Raw genomic sequence first — 9,017 nt, 5'->3', positions numbered from 1 at the left:
ACAGGTGCGACAGCCGTTTGCTTGCTCCATATTTGGATTGCGCGCTTGAGTTTTTGGTCCAGTTTGAGGATGTGGACCTGGAATACATACCTCACGAGCGCAATTTCGCTGCAAACGAGCTGGCTCAGTTGGCTACTGGCATTACTCTGAAGTATGGGGTTCACGAGCGTATTCTAAAAGTAAAGCGGCGCACGCTGCCTTTGTGGCTCGCGCGGGCTGATCCACCAGATGCACCATTAGTCGCGATCTTAGAGCCTATAGACGCGGATTGGTGGATCCCTCTGATGGCTTATCTAAAGCAGCCAGGTGTTTCTACAGATAGGAAGATCCGTTTTCTGGCGCTAAATTACTTTCTCAGAGGCGACGAGCTGCGACGACGTGGCGAAGATGGCATAGACTTCAGGTGTGTCTATGGTCGTGAGGCAAAACGCTTAATGCTTGAAGCGAATGTAGGCATGTGTAAAGCCCATCAAGCAGGCCCAAAAATGCGATGGCTTATCCGGAGACATGGGTATTATTGGCCTAGTATTTTGAAGGATTGTATCGCATTCACAAAAGGGTGTCAAGACAGCCAGGCACATGGTCCCGTTCAACATATCCCTAATATCCCCATGCAACTTATTATCAAACCCTGGCCGGCGCGCGGTTGGGCATTGGACTTAATTGGCATGATCCAACCCCACTCTTCGCTCCAGCACAAGTTCATTATTGTTGCTACGGACTTCTTAACTAAATAGGTGGAGGCTGAACCTTTAAAGGAGGCTTCAGTTGCCACCATTCGTCACTTCATATTTCAGCATATTATCTACAGGTTCGGCATCCCAGAGGTGTTGGTTTCCTACAGGGGCAGCATTTATGGGCGGTGAAGTAGAAAAGCTTGTCAATGATTTGGGCATCTAGTTTATCCATAGTACTCCTTATTATGCTCAATCCAATGGTCCAGCAGAGGCTAGTAACAAAATTATCATTACCCTATTGAAGAAGATGCTTGTTGAGAACCCTCGTCAATGGCATGAAACACTATATGAAACGCTTTGGCCCTACCGTACCTCTAAGCGGAACCCTACTGCCACGACTCTCTATGCGTTGATGTTTGGCCATGACGTTGTTCTCCCTTTGGAAATTAATGTGCAATCCTTGCGCGTTCAAGAGCAACATCACCTAATCGGGGAAGATTATGTTCAAGCAATGTGGCAAGAGCATTATGCCCTCGGGGAGCAGCGCTTGGAGGCGTTGGACAGCTTAGTCATGGAAAAACAGCGGATCGAGGGAGCATATGATAAGAGGACGCGGGGTCACAGTTACGCGGAGGGTGATCTTGTGTGGAAGGCCGTGTTGCCCTTTGGCGAGAAGTTGACCGGCCGCGGTAAGTGGATTCCGCGATGGGAAGGACCCTTTGTTATTCACATAATTTTGGAGCGCTGGGCTTTTCACCTCAAAGATTTGGATGGTGACCTTCACCGCAACCCCATCAACGATTGTTTCCTGAAGAAGTATTACCCAAGCGTTTGGGAGTTTGAAGATCCTCCTGATACTTCCATTCCCGACACAGGGGGGCAAGCTTAGTCTTCCTTGGCTCTCCTCAACTCTCATACCTCGGCCAATTTCAGTGGCCTCACTCTCTGGTCTTCGTTCCCACAGTCAGACTAGGGGGAAACTCTCTATGACTTCTGGCTTGGTTTGAGTTCAATTTTTTTTTTTGGTATCTTTTTTGTTTATTATCCCTGACAACGGTGTTGGGAATGTATGTAAGGGCCTATCCCAGAGGCCTTATTATTATTATATGAGATTTGTTTGACATAATAACAAAGTTAGTATTCATCAAGTGGCTTTGCTGCCAAAGCAATACAAGTACATTCGCAACAATTAAACTTGCAAATTACAAAGCCAAATGTGGCTGAAAGACAGATTACAGATCTTCTAAGAGTTTCTGGATCTTATATTGAGGAGGAGGCAGGGAGGTCATCAACTCTACTCTTGCTCTCTTCACCCATTTCTCTTGAACCCGGACTGCAGCTGCTATCATTTGTACTAGGAGGAGAGGGAAGGAAATAATCCATCACAGCCCTCGTAAGGAGTTATCCTCCGAGATGGAGATGGAATCAGTGCTGGAGTGCAGCCCGGTTGCGTGATCTACCTCTAGGGGAAAAACGGAAGCCCGTTCGTCAGCACCCGGAGGTGAACCGCAGAAGAAGAACGCTCGGCCTCAAGTGGCCTTCCGCCCTTCTTCGAATTGCTCCACGTGAGGAAATCTGAGGAGAAAGAATCCCCAGAATCTGGTTCCCTGTGTTAGGAGCGCCACATGTTCTTCAGCCTAACTGAAACAGGTGAATCCCATCCAAACTTTCTGAGGCCAAAGACATGCGGCTGGACCTGAGATTAGGCCATGAGGCCTATCCAGGTATTGAGATTAAGCCATAAAGCCTAGGTGTTAGAGGCTGAGGGCGAGACATGAGGAGAAGATTTCAAGAATAGAAGGAAAAGAAGCAGGGCTTGCAGAGTTGTTTCTGGGAGAGCCATGTTTGTATAAGTTTTCCTTTCCCCAAAGTACAGCTATATATAGGGCCAACTTCAGTGGCTTCAACCATTTGATGGGTAGTTGAACTGGTTTCAACACTATCAATGGGAATATCAATGGAATTGAATGCTGAGATCTCCGAAATGAAGGAGGTTTGGAGACGCGTGGGAAGCGGGGCGGTCTTCAAGGAGATAACAGCTCCATTTCGAGGTTATCTATTTCAAACTGTTTTAATGGCAGTAAAGGCAAGTTTAATCACTTGGTTATCTATAAATTAAAGCGATATTTGGGCCAAACAAAGTGGGCCGAATATTAGATAAACCATAAATAAGGATATTAATTAATATTGTTTATACAAAAAGAATGGGCCTAATGATACAGGCCTAAAGTCCTCGGCCCGCATAAGTTAGGCGGAGGAAATGCTGATCCAGGCGAAAGCTGGCGTCGGCAGCGGCTCACTCTGCCTGTTGGGCGTCTGCATGAGCCTGTGCCAGGTTTTGAGATAGTGCCTTGGAGGCGGCCAAGGGTTGGTCCAGTTGAGGCTCTTCTTGGGCAAGTCGGGCGGTCACTGCAGCTAGTTGGGCCTGGAAATCTTGAATTTGAGACCGAAGGTGGTTCTGCGTGAGTCTCAAGTCTCTAATAAGGACGGCCCGATCACCCAGAAAGTCGCGAGAGGAGTCCATTTGATGGGCAAGCCCCTGTTAGTGGGCCTGGGCTTGCCTGGCTTGCGCGGTCGCGGTTGCCTCTGCATTAAGCCACTGGGGAAGATCATCCAACAACTTGTCTATGTCGCGAAATTGCTCTTCAGTAATAGCATGCTCGCTACATAGCACTCTAAGATACTCCAAGGCCCTTGTGATGGCACCAGGTGTCAGGATATCAGGACCCAGGAGACGGTGAAGTTCTTCTCGGGCATCATCTACAACCCCAGGAAGGGACACTTCAAGTGCGCGAGCCAACCTCTCCAGTCTAGAGGGAGGGGCAGGTGGGTTCGAAGTAGCAGTGGTAGGAGCCTCAAGGGGTTCCGCGACGGGAACGGCCTCCGACGCTGGGTCGAGGTTTAGGTCATCCCTTTCTTCAGAAATTTGGGGGGCATGTTCTTGGCCGGCCAAGGTGGGTTCAACGAGGTTCTCAACAACTGTTTCCTCAACAGCGACAACCACTTCCTCATTTGAAGCGATGTTTTGATCCTAGGAAGATGCGTTTATAAGATGACCAAGTGGAAATTGAAAAGGGAAATAGTTACGGAGAAGCATACCTCTTCAGCAGGTGGCTCGCGAGTACTTTCTGGTACTCTTTGTGCCAGGGTGGCTTCAACAATGTCTGGAATTGAGTCAGGTGCTACTTATTCCAGGAGGGGCATGGCAGTTAGCTGCTCGCGGGATGTATCTGGTGGTGGCACACTTTCTTTAACCTCCGGTAAACTATCGTCTAGGATCTGGACCGGGACCAATGCTAGTTGCAAGCCACTAGAAGTGTTGGTAGGATGTGGAGGAATCGCTGCAACAGGAAGCGCTTGGGAGTTCGAAACAGAGACGTCTCCGCCAACTGGAGCGGAGGAGGATCCTTCCCTAGCTGGTCTTGAAGACCTATGATGAACCTGCAAAGGGAAAGCGTTATGAGGTCGCATAATAATAAAAGAAGATATCAGTGTATGCATTGAGCGTATATTACCAGGCGATCAGTGAGTGGTTCATCTTCTTCCCATGGGTCAGTTCGAGGGTCAGCGCGACTGCGTTTGAGAGCCAGAATGGCTACGATCTAAGAAAAGGACAGGTTCAAGAAAAACCATGGAAGAAAGTATGCATTAAAGCATGAAGCGATTAAAGAGTGCCTTACCGTTTGTAGATCTTCATCATCAGAGGAGTCCTCAACGACTTCAGGCGTCAGCGCGATCGCTTTCTGTTTTTGTCTCGTGGCCTGCTCAGTTGCCGGAGCAGTAGCGCTCGAGGGTGGCATGCATCCCTGTTGTTATCCAAGTTAGAGGGAGAAAAGTAATAAGAAAAGGAGTGTTCAATCTGCCAAAAAAGGAATTACCTCTTGAGAGGGCTCTCGGATTACAATTCGAGCTTGAACAGGATGCGAGGCTCGCGTGAGTCGCAGAGTCCGTTTAGGTGGCGGAGATTGTGCTCCATCTTTAGGAAATCGAGCGAGCAATTCAGTATCAGCATCGTAAGGATGCCTCAGTTCTTGAAAGATAGTCGCAAAGAGCTCATCATCCCTTTGCCTCCAGCAGTTGACGGAAACTTCTGTCCACCATTGCTCATATTCTTCAGCGTTCCCATCAACGGAAGCGATTTCATTAGCCCAGTTGGGAAGATCGACCAGCGCAAGCATGCTTTGGGCTGGCGGAGGTCTTGATGGAGGGCCAATTATGCGCCAAGAGGTGTTATAATTCCAGGCATCGTAGAGGGGGAATGGTACTAACTGGATCAGGCCAAGCTGGCGAGCAAAATGATTAGGAGCATAAAGTTCATAACTGAGCTCTTCAGCAGCAAGTCTAATATCTGAGCAGGAAATCGCGCGGCGAAAAGCCAAGCGCGCGCGATCATCATATTGTGGGTGTCCAGGGAGAAACCCATTTTCAAGTGGAGGCGGGAATCTTCTTCCAAGTACTAAGTCGCAATAGGGCATTTCGTGCAGAAGGTACAAATATGAGAAACACTCGCAATAAGGAGGGGGTGTGTACCTTGCCTCGCGGTTGAGCCACTCGCCCAAAAGCTGATAAATGGGTGGAAGTGATGGAATGTCATCGCGGCGGAAGTACGGAAAGTAAGTTTGGATCCAGAAATCAAGGATCCAGAAGGGGCCAGAAATGCTAGTCTCAAAAGAATGCATGATGGCTTGGTACAGCAGGCAGTAGAGAGCGCCTAGTACTGGTTGGCCGAGTCCAACGCGGCGGCCATTGTAGAGGGCTGTTGCCAAGGAAGTCCAATGACCAGTGGGCTTGTTGGTGGAGATATAGAAGATGAATTTGCAGAGTCAATACTCCAAGAAAGCAATTCCCCCGGTCGGGTTGTGTTCTCTGCGATAATAGGACAACCACCAAGGTTAGAAGCTGCTATGGGCGTTGCGACCGGTTTGGGCCATGCTCGAAGTAAAGGTGGTAGAGTCGAATTGACCGTGCACATAGGGCTCGCCATCAATGGGTAAGCCGGTAATGGTGAGGATGTCTAATAGCGTGACGTTCATTTGGCCAAATCGGAAATCGAAGGTGTTGGTGGCAATATTCCAAAAACAAAGAAAGGCAGCAAGCGGCGAGCGATTGCCACCGCGCGGGAGGCAAAAGCACAGATCAATGGTGTGGGTGATACCTGCCGCGTTCCAACAGGCCAGATCTCGTGATCACGCTTCGCGATACCAGGAAAGCTCCCTGTGGTAATGTGCGATGGCCAGTACCCTATTTTGGCTCTTTGTTGTTGTGCACCCCAACTACTGAAATCTCTAGGAGTCCTTTAGAGGACTGGAATGGGTCGACAGATAGGTAGGCCGTAGAGGGCGACAGCATCGGCGGGATGGAATCTTGCTGTGCTGGGCCCAGTCCGGCATGGCGATGAGGGAGTCTAAGAAGCAGAGGTCTTTGGACACTGGTGTGGATAAGACAGTGAGCGCCGATGCCAGTTCCCCAAGTATGGGCGGCGTTCTCATTGAGTTCATCTTCCTGATCGATAATTATCTTCTTTAGAGGGGCCATTTCTAGGTTGCGATGAGGAAGATGGTCTGGAAAGAGGGTTTTTCTGGGTTTAGGAGACTGAAAGGGTTTCTGATGTGACAGGTCGGGAATGACTGCGGGTTTAAATAAGAGATTTTGTGAGGGAAACGATGCATCGAAAAGACGTTTTTCAAGCGAATGGACGCGATCCTCATTAATCACATCGTTTTGATTAATAGGTGTGTCGCTTTAGTCCCCTTCAATCAGTTACATTTTTGCGGGCCTGATTTCGGGGCTTGGGGAGTAATGTTTGAGCCCAAAAGTATTTTTGGCAAGATCCTTAGTGGGTTTAGCAGAACAGGCCGATACCTGCGGCCCCAAAATAGAGTCTACTTGGGTTTGGGTTACAGCTTCACTCAGTCCAAAATCCATAAGGTAAACGAGCCCTTATAGGAGTCCAATAGCAAAGGTTGAATATGAAACTTCAACCAATAATCCTTCTATGGCAAGAAACAGTCGAAACCTTAAGGTATAAATACCAGGTTTAAAGGAAAAATAAAGGACAACTCTTAACTCAACTAATCGCACAGATTATTAAGCCTCCCAGGAGCAAACCTTCATCCTCGTTGAAACCCGGCGACCGTACTTCTAGTCCTAGTCTCCCCAGGAGCCGACTATAAGTGTTATTGCCACCGATACTACCAGCGAAGCAAGGGTAAGACCCTCACAACCCAGTGAAGCAGAAGTCACGCTTTAGCAAACCCTGTGCTTTCTCACAACTTTCCAGTGATTGCTCTGCTTAGTCTACAATACTAAGTATCGATTCAGTGAACGCAAAGAGACCACAACCAAAGCCCTTACCCACGTAAGGCAAAGAAGTCCTTTTTCGGAAGGCAAGGAAAAGAGCCTTGTGATGAGGTTGGTGCTCTCCTCGTCCACAGCGCTTGATTCGAGAAGTCAGGTCAAGGGACGCCCCGACGACTGCACCCCATGGTGCTGGCATGCCTGCGCACAAACTCAAAAGAGACAGTTTGCAAGCTAACTGGTTTTGGAGCCAAACAACAGTTACTTGAAGTTGTCTGTGCCTCCTTGTTTGGCATGCATGTACCCCATGAATATTGGGGAGAAGCTGTGAAGTCCACCAGCTACCTCATTAATCGTACTCTTTCTCGGGTCATTGAATTTCAAAATCCTCAGCAGAAACTTCGGCAACTTCTGTCAATTCCGTCCCTACCAAACCTTGAACCTCGTGTGATGACTGGGATTTTCATTATTTAATTTTGGTAATTAATAATGGACCAGTTGTACGAATAATTGTTATTGTGTGTTATTTGTAAGTTGTATGTGAAATGGAATGGTTTTCGTACGTATAATTATTCGAATTTCACAGTTTAGAGGGTCATGTGAAGTTTGACTTTTTATATGTTGAGATTCTCAGAAAACTTCCTTCACAAAAGTGGTAGAGCGCGTCGATACGAGTTCATGGACATGTGGAACGCGTCAATCGGAGTTCTTATGAGGAAGTGATGGCTTTCGGAAAAAGTTTCTGTTTTAGTATAAATAGAGAAAATCAGAAAATTCCTTCATAATTCCATTTCCATTTCCATTTCCATTTCCGGAAAGCCCTTTTCTCTCACTCTTCTCTCTCGGTTGACACCTTTACTATCGAAGAAACCCGGCCCGACTTTTTCGGCGGTCTCCGGCAGTGAAACTTTCTAGATCTGCTTCTCTCTGCCCTGCACTCCTCTCTGTGGTGTCCTTTAGAGGCGACTCGTAACGGTGATAGCGCAACAATGTGGCGAAGTTTTGAGTATTCAGACCTGATTGGTTCTCCGATCTCCGACTTCTGTGAGACTTCAAATCAAGCTTGGGGAGCTTGTAGCAGCCGCCTGGATCGATCTGTGGTGGTTGTTTGGATCGATTCACGTGAAACTTGGTTCAACTTGGATTGAACAGTAATCCACGGCTTGAGAGGTAGTTTTTGACCCTTTATGCTTAGTTTTTGACTTTGTGCTAGTTATGAAAATGGTTAAGCATGCTGTGGTGAACATCTTTGATGTTGGAAGTTTTGTGAAATATTGAGTTTTGGTCGGCGGCGGTGCGCCACCGCCTGTGGAGGCGTTCTGGGGGCGTTCCGATCACGTAAAGGACTGTTTCTGGTATTATATGTCTTCTACTCGTCGATACGAGCATTTCGATATATAATACTCAAATTTTCGAGTTCGTATGAAATTGTTATGATTTTTACTGTTTCATACCTGTTGATTTATTCTATCCGTGAGGATCCAAGTGTTCGATTGTGAATCGTTACTAAGTTGGAACCGTATGTGATTAGGTACTTGACGAAGTATTTTTGGACGGTTCTTTTGTGGATTGGCTGCTTTGTTCTATATTAAAGACGCAACGGGAGTTTCGAGGTGAGTAATCTCACAAGGTTCATTTACGAAAGGAATTACCATTATTGTTTTGGCATTATTTGTTTAACTGCAAACTATAGTTGGTATTAGTAGGCATTCCTGAGCGAATGACTACGTTTATATATATATATTTATATTACGTGAAATATATATATTCTTGTGAGTGATGTATAATATTCATGATGGTGTTCATATTATTGTTGAAGACGACTTTTCAGGAAACAATATTGTGGAAAAAGATGTTTTCTATTGTTTGAAAAGTATTGAGTTTGATGTTACACTTTTGAGTCAAACGTGACTCATTTTAAATGTATTGGTCCTTGTACCAAGAGCTACAGATGATGAGCAGGGATGGGGAAAGCCGAAACTAGATGTTTGTAACATTTTTAGGTCAGGTACGACTTACTTAACATTTGATTTTAAGACCAGA

Source organism: Rosa chinensis, chromosome 5 (assembly GCF_002994745.2).
Source record: "Rosa chinensis cultivar Old Blush chromosome 5, RchiOBHm-V2, whole genome shotgun sequence".
Classification (NCBI taxonomy): domain Eukaryota; kingdom Viridiplantae; phylum Streptophyta; class Magnoliopsida; order Rosales; family Rosaceae; genus Rosa; species Rosa chinensis.
The sequence above is the reverse complement of the archived record's forward strand: the minus strand, read 5'-3'. Positions refer to the sequence as shown.